This window comes from Etheostoma spectabile, chromosome 12, assembly GCF_008692095.1.
Source record: "Etheostoma spectabile isolate EspeVRDwgs_2016 chromosome 12, UIUC_Espe_1.0, whole genome shotgun sequence".
NCBI lineage: Eukaryota > Metazoa > Chordata > Actinopteri > Perciformes > Percidae > Etheostoma > Etheostoma spectabile.
In genome coordinates, this window is record NC_045744.1 from 4,683,073 (window position 1) to 4,698,625 (window position 15,553).

Genomic DNA, 15,553 nt, shown 5'->3' on the forward strand with positions numbered 1-15,553 from the left:
CCTATTTGCCATTTTGTAGTGGTGCTCGAATTATCCCCGTAAAATTTAATTTCCATACATGTCCATGGAAAATGCCTACAATGCACAGCTTATTCGAGCATACAGACAATGTACACCTACCATTTGTCCTCCCCGTTTTTTAATCCCTCAATGTTATGTGGCTTTTTCCTAGAGAAAGATAGCAGAAACGCCGCGTGGAAACTAAAAAGGAAAAATCAGTTTTTTTTCTACACAGTATAAATGCACATGTAACATATACAGCACATTTATTATTTCTCCGGAGCGCTCGGTGTTTCAGGAACTGATATAAGAGGTTTTTTTTTGTTTTCCGTTGTTGACATGATGGTGGGTAGCGTTGTGTTAGGGTTTATTCACAACACCCCGGTGTGAGAAAACACTTAAAAATCTCCTTAAAGACCTCGTTCGTTCTAAAAGCTGTTTAAAAGAGCCAAATGCTCAGAGCAGGCCAAAGGACCACAGGACAGGACGGACAGCGGGAAAATTTAATAAAAGGTCTCCTCCACCCTGCTCAGCCCTCTACCCAAGACACTACCACATAATTATGATAAATAAATGACAATATTAAAATATATCATATACACTGTACATTAGAAAGAGAACGGGGGGAGGAGTTTAAATAAATAAAATATATAGAGAGACAGCAACAAAGTACACTAGAAACAAGACGAGACAGAGACCAATTTCAATAAAACAGAAACAGAACATACGACCTCACAGAGGAACACAGACAGTTCATAACACTTATCTCCTTGAAATATGTCTTTATTATCTAACGCCTTTACAGAGAAATCAGAACTAGTGTGTCAGCCCAAAGTTTGATTATATGTCGTTCAGTCCCTTCAGGTATGCGTTCTTTTCAAACACCCCCCAACTCTACCTTTGATTGCTTACCATGAAATTTCTCAACCTCGCCAATCTCAGTATTATGCCGCTTGTCTCGTGCCTTCTTCCGCGGCGCTGTGGAGGAAGGTCTGCACTGGGAATACGAGGTTCTACCCAACATGCTAACCTTCATATTTTTGGATCCAGCTCCCCCAAATTGAACACGCTTAGTTTCTGAACCCAGATAGATTCTCTCGCTTCACTCTCTCTCTCTCTACGGCCCAGAGATGAGATTACAAAAATGTAAATATGTTAGTGTTCTTTCTGTGTTTGTGGCCTGTTGTGTAACGTTGGCTCTGCAGGATTACTACACATGCAATATCTTTGTGTGCATAGTTTATTCATGAGCACACAGGTCCTTTTGCAGTATTGTAGTAGAGATCCAGTATTTAAGGCAAAGTACTGAGTTTTTTGGCATTCAAAAGTCTCAGCATGGCTTGTTTAATATTAGCCATCTTACCAACATTGTATTTATTAGTCTGATTTAGAAAGCCAACTACTCCATTGTTTGAATTGTTGAGCCACTGTGCTGGTTTGTATACATTGGCTGTATAAGCCATATCTCATGTACACAGGTCTTTAAGAGCCATAATCCTGCCTTGCTTATAATGGCACTGACTCGCATTGTTTTGACTAATAAACCATGTTTTGCCCAGCCTGGCTTTATAATCCACACATTGTTCCTTTCCATTCCTTTATTGCTGTTTTTATTGTATCTGCTAAAATCCATGCGCAGCAAATTTGCGAGCTCAGGGAAGAATGCAGAAATCCTCTTCCTTTGTGAAAGTTTACAACAATTATTTTGCGTTATTTGGAGAGTGAACCTCTGTATATTTGTGCTGCATCGCTGTCTGTCCGACTGATTGCCGACCACAGAGTTTCGCCTCCCTGCCACTGTGTTAGACCGAGCGCTCTCCTGTACAGATTTGGAGGATTTCTTTGATCTTCGCTTCACATACCCTAGAATGCAGCTGGCGTCAGTCATCCTGTAGTACATAATGTGCTGTTTCCTGGCAGGTGAAGCTAACTGCTAATCTATGTTGACTGTGTTCTTTGTGTTTTTCGTCCTGTCCTTTCTGCAGTGTCATACATGTGCTTGTGTTGAGGTATGTTTTCATTTACCTTTAATTAGTGGCCAGTATCACTAAGTGATCTAGTGTACACAGATGTTTTTTACCCCTGATCGTGGCCCAGGACCGACCACTGGCCATTTGCTACCAGGCCATGAGGAACTATTGTTTAAAGTCCCATGTTATGGGAATTTCATCTTTATGAGGTTTTTTAACATTTAATAGGATCCCTTAGCCTGCTTGGGTCGCCCTGGACTAGAAGGGTGATAGGTGTAAGCTAAGCCCTGGGTATGCCTGCTCTGCCTTTGAAAAATGAAAGCTCAGATGGCCGATCTGGAATCTCACCAGGTTACCTCGCCTTTCTCTGATTTGCCACCAGAATTTGGCCCCCAATGAGTACGCCCCAACTGGGCAGTTGCATTTGTCCTTACTAAGGACAGCTCACTGGGGCTGGCTCTAGGGCTGTAATTCGCACCAAGGCTGAATTTTGGGAAAGAGACTCAGATACGTATTAGGGGACCACTAAGGTCTATACAAAAAGACTCTCGAGACAGTATTAGCGACCACTAAGGTCTCTATAAACGAGACTTCAGATACAGTATTAGGGGACCACTAGGTCCATCAAAGAGCTTCAGATACAGTATTAGGGGCCACTAAGTTCTAATAAAAGCATCCAAAGGACCTTTAAGCAACAAAGACTATGTTTTTTTTGTTTTTGTTTTTAAATTATTGTAATTTAAATGTATAGTTGGTTTTGTCTAAATTATTTCCAACTTGCATGAAGGTCGTATATTGTGCGGTTAATAGAGGGAGATCATGCCTGAACCTCAACCTTTAAATTGATAACATGCATGTACACCTGCAAACGATTGGAGTTGCCCCCCCCCCCAGATCATCCATATAATGAATACACAGAATATCATATACATTTTTTTAAAAGCCCAATGTAAGATCCTTCCTTTGTGGTGTCTTTGATTTTAACTTCACAAATTTTCATATCACAGTGGAAAGACATTGTAATTAGTATGTTATGTTATTTATACTGCTTGCACAGATGTGGTCTTTTTTTGGGGGGTGGGGGAGCATTTTCAGCCTTCATTTTGCTATGGACAGCAGAAGACATGAAAGGGGAGAAAGACACGCAGCAAAGGGCTGCAGGTCGGAGTCAAACCTGGACCCGCTGCGTTGAGCGTAACCTCTATATATGGGCGCCTGCTCTACCAACTGAGCTATCTGGGTGCCCAAGATGGGTCTTTTTCCGTGTGCAAAATCAACAAAACCATCTTCTACTGTCCATACACTGTTTTTGTTTGATCATTTTCGGATCTCCATCTCGCACACCTCACTTCTCAGATCGTCCTTTACTGTTTTAGAGACAATATTTCACGATTTTCCCGTCAGACTTAATTCTCTACTGGGTGTCGAGGCTGTGCTGTCAGACATGTGTCAATTGTCACACAGCTTGTGTTGATTTCTTCTTTCGATGTTTTTGCTTTCCAAGCTTGACGTTGAGCGTGCCACATGCATCACCTTTGATGATTACTTTGATACTGATTGTTTTCCACTCTTGCTTTCCAATGTGCTTTAGCACACCTGTGCAGTTTCATGCTGAGACACAGCGTTGTGCTGTTTGATATAGGTCTTGAGGGTCTTAACTTAGAGGGGAGTTTATCTTTGGATTCTTGATGTTATCTTTGAACTACGCCGTTACACTCTGTAAGTGTATCTTGTAGGCAGTAGTCTCTATTTGATGTGCAGAGTGTAATCCATGTTGGAGCTGAAGAACACATGAAGAGTATTTAAACCCTCCCCTCTCTGATACCATCCCGATAGAGTTTGTTTTTCTAGTGACCTTTCCTTTCCCCGGTTGTGTGCTTTGATCAGAGTGGTGGTCCTCAGGATCTTTTTCCGGTCCCTTGTCCTTTGCCATGTTGACCTTTATAGCGGTGTGAAAGGTTCCCCTGTGTTTGCTACAAAGTTGCAAAGGAGGAGTGTTTTCCGGTATCTTTGAGTAAAAGTCCCTAGAGCTACCTAGAACAACCAAACTACACCACGCCAACCGATTGACGCGCAGAAGAACTCATGGACGAGAGGCTCTTGCTCATTTTACCATCAATGGCATTCTCTCGGTTAAGCTGTAACGTGAGCTAGCTCAGGTAAGATTGCAGTATCTCTTAGCTATAAACACAAGCTATCAGGTCAACCAAGGGGACTTCTGCACAATGATCAGGTTATCGGGTCCGTAGAACAGAAAATAGTTAGGCAGTTTGTGGATTATCTTGCATAACCTTGTCTTGATTTCTGGAAAAAGACATTGCTGATGAGTTTTCCATGTATTTTTGGCAGCATCTAGTTCCATGATTATGGAGAAAGCAGACATCCCTACAGCCAACCTCCCAACACTGGCAACTCAGAAAACTATGTAGATTATTAATAGCTAAATAGCAGGTAAAGGGAAAATATGTGTTTTGATTTGGTGTAACTGTCCCTTCAAACGGATGTAGCGAATTTCCAGGACTTTTACAAGATTGTTAAGGACTAACTTTTCGGGATCTCCGCATGATTTATTGGAAGGATTAGTGAATGTCTAAGAACATGAGTGACCTTATGTTTCAAGTATTGGTCATGCTTCAAAGTGTGGTGACTTGTGGTGAGCAGTTTCAGATGGTTGCCATTCACAATTTAATTATGTTTTCATTACATACCAAGCTGAATTATTACATGGCTTGGTTGAATTTGAATGCAAATTGTGGTCTACTAAGTATAACCATTGTTGCCATAGACGCAGTTCTGTCAATTCTGCAGGACAGCTATCATCAATCCGCGAAAAAGTGGGATATTTATCCCAAGTGGACACGCTTAGCTAGCGACATTGCAACATGTTTTAACGTTAACTTACAGGTGTTGTCATCATGCAGCGGCTGTCCCAAAAGGAAACCAATGAATGAAGACATAAACGCCAACATAAATATTCCCAAAGAAGTCCCACGGAAACGGAAATGTTCAGTTTAATGTGAATTAGAGCAGCAGCCGATGCCGCTAGCTACTGTTGTGTCAGTTCCTGCAGTGACTAAAACATAGCTGGGTCATTTGCCACCACGCAGCACCCACTAAAATATACTTCCTTCCCCCCTGTAGGGGTGTTGAGGTAATAGACGAAGAGTTGCATTAAACAGTTACAGATCTGGCATTGCTACGAATGCAGATTCCACAGACTATTTTTTTTAGCGGAAGCAACAATCGATTTAATCAATAATCTCCTATTTAAATCAATATTTTGTGTCAAATTATTGATTTTATTGGTAAGTACCATGTAATAAGCGATATGTTATAGCGAATACATTCCCTTCAGGCTGATTCAACCTGAACCCCTGTCGGGTTTAATCGCTATAACAACCGCCTCACTCTCCATTAGCCCTTACTAATTATACAGAAAAATAGGTGTTATAGCTGGTTACACTATGACACTGATTCATATAAAAAAGGCATTTACAGAAGTCGAGCATACTTAAGTAAGTTTATATTAGTGTGGATGTTAGCATTGTAATTTCCCTTGCAGATTAATAAAGTATAATATTATTATATTATTATTATTATATATGTAGTGTAGTCATGGTCACCCCTATGATGGTTATTTCCATTTCCAAGCAATATTTGTTTGCATTACTGTATTCTAGTCATTACAGTTTCCTGTATAAATCTCTTTATTGTGTCGTGTCAGAGGAAATGTTGATGCAAGTTTCATATCCTTTGTTGCTCCTGGTTCAATAATTCATGGCAGCCAATGAAGACAGAGAGTGGAGGGCTGGAGGAGATATCAGCGGACTCGGTGATTTATTGTGTGAACGCTGCTCGACCAATAAGAAGTTGTCAGCTTCAAACTTCAAAGCAAAGATCTGTGCGCTCGAACACAATAAGAGTTTCGCATCTGTGATCTTTGCAGAAATAGAAGGTTGTATGTGAACAAGGTTGCATCTCAGTCGGAATATACATGTTGAACACGCGGAGGAATCTTGTGTAGCTGAAACATTCAACAAAAAGTGAGCATCCTGTTTTGCTGCATGTCCTGTTTAGACAGGCATCAGCCCTGACCAGTGAGCACCAGCGTGGCATTAGAAAGACGACAGCTGATGAAACTTCTGTCCCCGATTCAGTTTGGCACCTACAGCTTGTTGCCTCATGCCGTTTCATCGTTGTATCATTCATGAGAAGATTGTTGACAGTTTGAGAGCTGCTAGGGGAGAGCGAAGTGTGGATCTGCAGAACATACAGAGGAGGAGAAATATAACTATAGAGAAAAGTGAAATACAGACTTTGACACATGGAGAAATGAAGAAGGCTGGGACAAGGAGGGTGATGGTGTTAAAGTAGATCCTTGGCTAAAAACAAGAATATTTGTCACATGTTTAGTGTGGGTGCGCTGGTTTTGGCTCATCGCCCGGGGGTCTAAAGTGTGATGCTAATATTTATATCACAACCATCTTTTTGTGTGTATCACAACAAAATGTGAATGGGACCAGCGTCCTGTAGATGCTGTTGACAGGAACGGTTGTATCTGGGCAAAAAGTTATTTTGATTTACATGAAACTTAGAACGTGTGGTCTATATGAATATTGAGCTGCCCCTACACTCTAACCACACCCATGTACCAGACCATGGCCCTTTTCATACTGAACCATTTTAGCTAGACTCTCTTGAGAGTATCATTGAACTCAGCAAAGAGCTCTGTTTTAATTGGTGATGGTGTGCCCCACCCCATATGCTTAAACCACACCCCATTAATTATCCTATCTCAATACTATGAATCACAACAAACTTGAATGGACTGATACAGGATTTGTCCGGTGAACGCAGCATAAGCCATTACTCTCCGTAAGGTATGAGAAAACTGTCTAACTCACACCAGGGGATTGAACCACAAGGCAACTGTCCATTGCAACTTGAGTGCACACCTCAGCCACTCAACCATCCTATGATAAAAATGTTGTTGCACTGGTTACTGATTCCTTAGAGCATTCAATCGCAATACACATCTTATATTTTTACCGACGAAAAAGCTATTGTCTCAGCCTAGTATTCAACCTTGTGTTTTTCTTCCCATCAACCATGAAAAAAGCCTTTTGGTCACTGTTTTTGCACTTTGTTATCGCCTTTTTCCAACTTTTTTGTCACTTTTTCAATGTTGTGGTTGCTGTTTGTTGATGTTTCTGGTGTTTTTTGATATTTTTAATTTTCAGCGGGTTATTTTTATTACTAATAAGCCCCTTTTTTGTGACAAAATTATTAACAGAAAACGGGTCAAATTTACCCGAGGATAACATAAGGGTTAATAGATATAGATGTAAACATCATGTGTGGTAAGAGGTTATTTTTTTCCCCCCACAATTCATGTTAAGACCAAATTTAATTGTAACAACAGAGCAGAACTGTCACTGGGGCCAACCCTGGACTAAGCATGAGACATTATTCTTCTCAACTTGAGTAACATGTAACTCATACCAGGAGTGGAACCCACAGGCAATTGTTTATTGCATCTTGAGTGCAACACTTAACCACTCGCCATCCTGGTGTTGTAAGCTTAACTGGCAAAAAACAAATCTTGTTACCTGGCACATTAGATATGATTACTAATAAATTAGCATGCATGACCTTATAGAGCCTAATTGGTTTTAGCCAATGAGAACTTTGACGCCCTCATATATACAAAAATTCACAAATATTGGCCCCCAGTTTTTTCGATCTTCACCAGATTTCATGCACATATTGCTCTAATCATTGTGACATATTCCATTTACCTTCACTAGCTTGCCCAAGCGGAAGGCAGACATTTTAACTATGCTTTTTCATGTGTTTTACCTTCTTTCAAACTCGTCATAGGTGTGATTTAAATCTTCTTAAATCTTCTTAAATCTTTGTATCTGTGGATGTCATGTAAAAGGTTACCCAAAGAATTTTGGTCTAAACTTTCTAACAGAAAGCTGCATTATCTTGGCAACTATTATTCTAATTGCCCCGAAACTTGACAAACAATTCTGATGTTCTGATTGGCCATCAACACAGAGCAGAACTGTCACGGGAACTAGCAGTCAATCTGAACTAAGCATAAGACATTATCTTTGCAATTTACTTGGAAACAGTCTAACTTATACCAGAGTGTTTGAACCCACGAGAAATAGATGGCTGTTGAAACAGGAACGGTTGTATCTTCGCAAAAGTCACATCAATACATGAATTTAGAATAGTGGGTCTATATGTGATATTGAGCCGCCCCCTACATTATAGCCCACCCATGTAAACAGACCACGCCCCCTTTCTAACTTGAACTGTTTTAGCTAGACTCTTGTGAGAGGATCATTGAACTCAGCAATGAGCTCTGTTTTTATTGGTGAGGGTTTGCCCCCCCCATATGCTTAACCAAGCCCCTTTTATTATCCTAGCTCAACACTTTCGCAAACCCGCAAAAAACATTCAGAGTGGCACCGATGTATCATGTTTTCCATAGAATACAGGGAACAGCCTAACTCATTCCAGGAGCTGGATTTGAACCAACGAGGGTACTGTCAATTGCAACTTCAGACACCTTAACCACTCGGCCATCCTGAAGGTAACAAAGCTCTAAATGGCAAAATAAAATGTGTTAACTGACACACTGGTAACTGGTTACTCCTTAAAGAGCTCCAATCGCAATACACATCCAATTGGTACCCATGTATTGTGAAAGAAAGGTTCCGCAAGCATATCGTCCCAGCTATATATTTAAATGTAATAATAGATGTAAAAAAAAATCTTAGTGTTGATAAGGTTTTTTTTTTAGCCAAACACATTCGTGTTGATCCCAATCTAATGTGCTGATCAGCCATCATCACAGAACCGAACTGTCACTGGAAAACCACGAAATGTGGAGTGACTAGTAGGCTAAGTAGATATTTTTATATTTTTCCATCCTTACACATTCATTATCCGCTATAGTCTGTTTGGCTTTTTCTCATTTTGATAACAGCTGTATTTCCCTTTCTGCATATATATGCTTCACCTCCTCGTTACTTTCCATTAGAAGCTGCTGCTCATTGGGTGAAACATATAGCGCATGCGTCTTCTCAATTCTGCATCAGTAAATCTGTGATTGATACCGTGGTCTATTTGAGGAAGCCGTGAACGTGCACTTATCCCAGCTATCTACACCTGGCTGGACGTAGCTTCACTTGTTCATCCTGGCTCGGCAAACGTGCAGTCAAGCTGCGCTTTTTCACCTATCCTGGATATCTTTATCTACTTTCATGCAACAGGCACCTGGTGAGTTAGCTTAGCACTACATGCAAAAACAAAACTTGGTTACCTTAGTGACTGATACTCCATAAAGAGAGGGGCCCAGCCTTGGGGACCCTATTGTTTTTACACCTTGAGCAAATTTTTGAAGATTATATATAGATATACATATTTTACTGTTGGTAGGAGTTATTTTTGTTCTGCCCCAACATCTGCAGAACTGTCACTGGGAACACAGTATGAATTAAGATCTTACAACTACACTGATCTCACAACCTATTTGGAAACATTCTAAACATACCGGAGTGGGATTTGAACCCACAGGACAACTGTCCATTGCATCTTGAGTGCAACGCCTTAACCACTTGGCCATCCTGATGATGTTGGCTTAATTGGCAATAGACAAAATGTTGTTAACTGGCACACTAAGTCTGATTATTTCATAAAAAATGGGTTGGCCTGTAAGACCCCAATTGGTTTTAGCTCTTGAGCACATTTTTGAGGCCTCAATTTATAGAAAAACTCACATAATTGGCACCCACATAAACGCTGGGAGGGTTGCAGGTCTGTACAGTGATTTGGCCCATACCTGTAAGCCCGTGTATCCTAATGCATGGAGGCATTAACTTAACATAGTTGTTCTGATCTTGTTAGCTGACACACTGGTTACTTATTACTTGCTAAAGAGCATCTAATCGCAATACACATCAAATTGTACCCATGTATTGTAAAAGAAAGGATTCCGGACAAAAGCATATTGTCCCAGCCATAATAATAGTATATAAAACCTTGTGGTGTTGGTAGGGTTTTTTTTTTATTCCACACATTCGTGTCAAGTCCCAATCTATTGTGCTGATTGGCCGTCAACACGGAACAGAAATGTCACTCGGAACACATTAGTTCTCTGAACTAAATATAATGTGTTATGTTATGTTTTATGTTATGTAATATGGCCTACAGGACCATAATTGGTTTTAGCCCTTAGCACATTTTTGACGTCCTCAATATATACAAAAACTCACAAATATATTGTCACCCACATACACACAGCTTTACGAGATTGTACAGCATTTGGCCCATACCTGTAGCCTGTGTACCCTAATGCATGGAGGCATTAACTTAGACATAGTTGTTCTGATAATCACCAAACTTAAAGCACATATTGCTCTAGTCATTGTGGACATTATTCCATTTACCTTCATTAGCTCTGCCCAAACGGAAGGCAGACATTTTTCATTATGATAAAAATGTTTTTGATCAAACAGAAAGTTGCATTATCTTGGAGACTATTACTTTGACTTCCCCAAAACTTGCCAAACAATCCGATGTGCTGATTGCCATCAACACAGAGCAAACTGTCACTGGGAATGCAGCCGCCAGTCGAACTAGGCATACGACACTGTTCTTCACAACTTATGTCAAAGTAATCTAAGAAGTCACAGGAGTGGGATTTGAACCCACAAGGACAATTGTCCATTGCATCTTAAGTACAACGCCTTAACCACTTGGCCATCCGCTGACGTAAATTAAATTGGCAAAACCAATGTTGTTGCCTGGCACACTAGCTACTGATTATTCCATAAAGAAGGGAAATGGCTTTGGGACCCTAATTGGTTTTAGCCCTTGAACACATTTTGAAGGACTCAATAATATAGGAAATGCACAATAATTGGCACCCCATAAACACCTGGGAGGTTTGAGGGTCTGTCAGAGATTTGCCCATACCTGTAAGTGGGCTGTGCCCTAGCCCCTAATGCGACCTTAACTTGGACATAGTTTTTCTGATCTTCTCCAGATTTTATGCACTATTGGTCTAATCTTGTGGAAATATTTCCCATTTACCTTCATTAGCTTTGCTAAACCAGAGGCGGACATTTTTTATTATTATAACTCATACCAGAGTGGAATGATTTTACTTCTCAGGAGTTGTCCAGTGAATTAAACATAACCAGTCTCCTGGAACGTATGAGGAAAAGTTTAACTCATACCAGGAGATGGTTTTGAATCCACAAGGACAACTGTCCATTGCAACTTAGTGCAACACCTTAGCCACTCAGCCTCCCAGATGATAACATACTCTAGATGGCAGATAAAAAATGTTGTTACACTGGTTACTGATTACTCCTTGAAGAGCATCCAATTGCAATACACATCAAATTGGTACCCAGGTATTGAAAGAAAGATTCCGGACAAAAGCTGTTCTCCCAGCCATAGTATTTAAATATAGATGTAAAAACATCAAGTTTGGTAAGGGTTATTTTTTTCCTACACAATTCAAGTCCAAATCTATGTGCAAAAGGAGAGCAGAACTGTAACACACTAATCATTCTGAACTAACATGAGACATTATTCTTCTCAACTTATGAGGAAACAGTCTAACTGTTACCAGAGTGGGATTTGAACCCACGAGGACAACTGTCCATTGCATCTTGAGTGCAACGCCTTAACCACTCAGCCATCAGCATTAAATTGCATAAACAAAATGTTGTCAACTGACTCACTAGTTACTGATTACTTAATAAAGAGCATGGCCATTGCCTATGGGAACCTAATGGTTTTAGCCCATGAGCACATTTTTGACAGCCTTAACATATACCAAAACTCACAAACATTGGCAACCACTAAACACCCGGAGGGTTGCAGCGATTTGGCCCGTACCCTGTAACCTGTGTACCCTAATGCATGGGAGGCATTAACTTAGACATAGTTGTTTCTGATCTTGTTACCTGAAACACTGGTTAATGATTACTCCTTAAGAGCATCCAAACGCAATACCCATCAAATTGGTACCCATGTATCGTGAAAGAAAGGATCTGGACAAAAGCATATTGTCCAGCCATAGTAATAGATTTAAAAACATCTTAGTGTTGGTAAGGGCTTATTTTTTTCTCCCACACATCATGTCAAGTTCCAATCTGATGTGCTGATTGGCCATCAACACGGAACAAAATGTCACTCGGAACCTTAGTCATTCTGAACTAAATATAATGTGTTATGTTATGTGTTATGTTATATGGCCTACGGAACCCTAATTGGTTTTAGCCCTTGACCACATTTTTGATCGGTCTCAATATATAGGAAAACTCACAAATATTGGCACCACATAAACACAGCTTTCAGGTTTGTATGCGATTTGGCCCATACCTGTAATGGGCTCCATAGCGCCTCCTAATCATTGTTTACTATTTTGCATTTACCTTCATTAGCTCTATCCAACCGGAACATCCTTTTTGAATTATGCATTTTTCATGTGTTTACCTTCTTTTGAACTCATCATAGGCTGTGATTTAAATCTTCTTAATCTTTTGCAGGTACAATCTGTGGAGGCTCATGACGAAAAGTTAACAAATATTTTGATAGCTAACAAACGTGCATGAAACCAGCGTCCCGTAGAGGTTGTTGAAACAGGAAAGGTTGTATCTTGGCAAAAGTTATGCCAATTTACATGAAACTTAGAATGTGTGGTCTATATCATATTGAGCCTCACCCTATACTCTAGCCACCCCGATGTAACAGACCACCCCCCCTCTCAACCTTGAACTGTTAGCTAGATTCTTGTGAGTGGTAGCATTGAACACAGGACAGATTTCTTTTTTAATTAGTGATGGTTTGCCCCGCCAATAAGCTTAAGCCACACCCCATTTATTACCTAGCTCATAATTTTTAATCACAATAAAGTGATTGATACCATGTAACTAACATATCCCATTGCTTTCTGTAATGAATTAGGAAACAGTCTAACTCATCCCAGGAGTGGATTTGAACCACAAGGACATCTGTCTATTGCATCTTGAGTGCAACGCCTTAACCACTCGCCCATCCTGATGTTGTTAATTCAGCGCTAAATGGCAAAAACAAAATGTTGTCACCTACACACTAGTTACTTATTACTCCATAAGAGCATGTGCATGGTCTATGGACCCTAAGTGGTTTTAGACCTTGAGCACACATGTTGTGACAGTCTCAGTATTTACGAAAACTCACAATATTGCCACCCACATAAACACAGCTTTGCGAGACTGTACAGCAATTTGGCCAATACCTATAAGCGGGCTCCATAGCGCCTCCTGATGCATGGAAGGCATTAACTTGGATAGTTGTTCTAGATCTTCACCAGATTGAATGCACATATTGCTCTAATCATTGTGCATGTTCGCATTTACCTTTATTAGCTCTGCCCACCAGAAGGCGCCCTTTTTGAATTATGCATTTTTCATGTTTTTTACCTTCTTTTGAACTCATCAAGGCTGGGATTTAAATCTTCTAAATCTTTTGCAGGTATAATCTGTGGAGTTCATGCAGAAAAGTTATTCAATAATTTTGATAGCTAACAAAAACGCGCATGTGGACCAGCGTCCCGTAGATGGCTGTTGAACAGGAAGGTTGATATGGCAAAAGTTATGCCAATTTACATAAAACTTAGAACTTGTGGTCTATATTGATATTCAGCATCCCCCTATACTCTGACCACAACCTGTACACAGACCACACACCCTTTCATAACTTGAACTATTTTTAGCTAGACCCTTGTGAGTGTCAGATGTCTCATTATGATTGGCTGGGGGGGGTGTGTGTGGTTGACTGTGTTATTGTTCTTTCTGGTGAATGGGTGGGGCTAGCTCACTCTCCTGACAGACTGATTAGCACATCTGATTCATATCAGCTCTTTCTGTGTTGCTTATATAGATCTGCAGTTCTCCTCAGTCTTTGCCGGATTGTTACGTTGTATACCTGTGGAGAGGACGTTGGTTCTGTTTCTTTACCTGCCTGCTACGCTAAGAAGGACATTCTGCCTGCTTCTACTGCCTGATGTCTAGCCTGCCACCCAGTTGTCTTACTGGCCTCACCTGGTCCTGACTGCACTGCAATAAACTTTATAAAAGACCTTCCATCTTTGCCTGCTTCTGGGTCCTGTTAAACTATATCTGACAGTACAATCCGGCCAAGTATGGACCCAGCGGACTTAGGCGCAGTCAAACATGCAGTGTCAGTGCAAGAATTCACTCTCGGACAACACAGTCAGTCTCTCAGGGAGATTAAGGATGGGCTGCGGCAACTTACCGCTGACGTCACGGGGCTGCGTACTCAGCTATCCGCTACTGCAGCATCACCACCGGATCCCACGCCGCGTCTCCCACGCCACCCGTCACACTGCCAGGTCGGAACCGTGGTTCCCACGCCGGAACGGTATGAGGGATTTTTGGGACTTGTCGACCATTTTGATGCAGTGTGATTTGGTTTTTGAACAACACCCCGCACCTACGTCTTGGACAGATCCAGGTTGCTTTTTTATTGGGCTGTTGAAGGGATGCTCTTCAGTGGGCCTCCGCTGTATGGGAGAAGCAGTCCACTCCTAACTCGTCCTACGCCACCTTCTGCTCTGAGCTATGCAAGGTTTTCGACCACCGCAAGTGGTCCTGACTCTTCCACGAGGTTGCTTTCTCTTCGCCAGGGGCTCAGAGTGTAGCTGAGTTCGCCGTGGATTTCCGCACGCGGCCGAGGGGAGCGGCGGGAACGCGGTGGCTCTCCAAGCGGCTTTTTCCAAGGGTCTGAGTGAGGTCATAAAAGATGAATTAATCTCTTATCCCGAACCTGTGATTTGGAGCACTAGTCTCTTTTCTATTCGTCTTGACAATCGCCTGCGGAGCGGGAGGTCCCAAAACCTGCGACAAGGGAGTGACGTCAACCCGCACCGACGCTTCCGTTTTCCGGAGACCGCTCGCCCAGGGACCCACCACTCTGATTACCGCTGTGCTTCTCCTTCTAGAGAGGAGCCTATGCAGCTTGGTCGCCAGCGTCTGGACCCATTGGAGCGCCAGCGCCGCATCTCTAATCAGTGTTGTCTGTATTGTGGCCAGTTTTGGACACTTCCTGGTATCCTGCCCCCGACAATCAACAGGCAACAGGCAAGCTCCTAGATGGAAGAGAATCCTAGCGAGTAGAGCAGCTATCCCTCTATCTCCTCGTCCACGCACTCAACACGCCACCCTCACTTACCAAGGTCAGTCTAGTAGCCTTTTAGCACTTATTGATTCTGGCGTCATGAATTTTCCTTGATGAAGTGTTTGTCAGAGCAGTTTAAAGATCCCCAACTGTACTACTCAGAATCAATAAGTGCTAACAGGCTACTAGACTGACCTTGGTAAGTGAGGGTGGCGTGTTGAGTGCGTGGACGAGGAGATAGAGGGATAGCTGCTCTACTCGCTAGGATTCTCTTCCCATCTAGCGAGCTTGCCTGTTGCCTGTTGGATTGTCGGGGGCAGGATACCAGGAAGTGTCCAAACTGGCCACAATACAGACAACACTGATTAGAG

The 15,553-nt window shown here is 41.6% G+C and overlaps 1 non-coding gene and 1 pseudogene across 1 annotated transcript; both read right to left on the reverse strand.

Annotated features, from left to right (window-relative positions):
• Positions 1 to 15,553, reverse strand: part of LOC116698801 (contactin-associated protein-like 4) — a 421,932-nt pseudogene that overhangs the window by 154,784 nt on the left and 251,595 nt on the right.
• trnal-caa (transfer RNA leucine (anticodon CAA)) lies at positions 11,622 to 11,703 on the reverse strand. Its single transcript has one exon. It is a non-coding gene; the product is annotated as a tRNA-Leu (tRNA).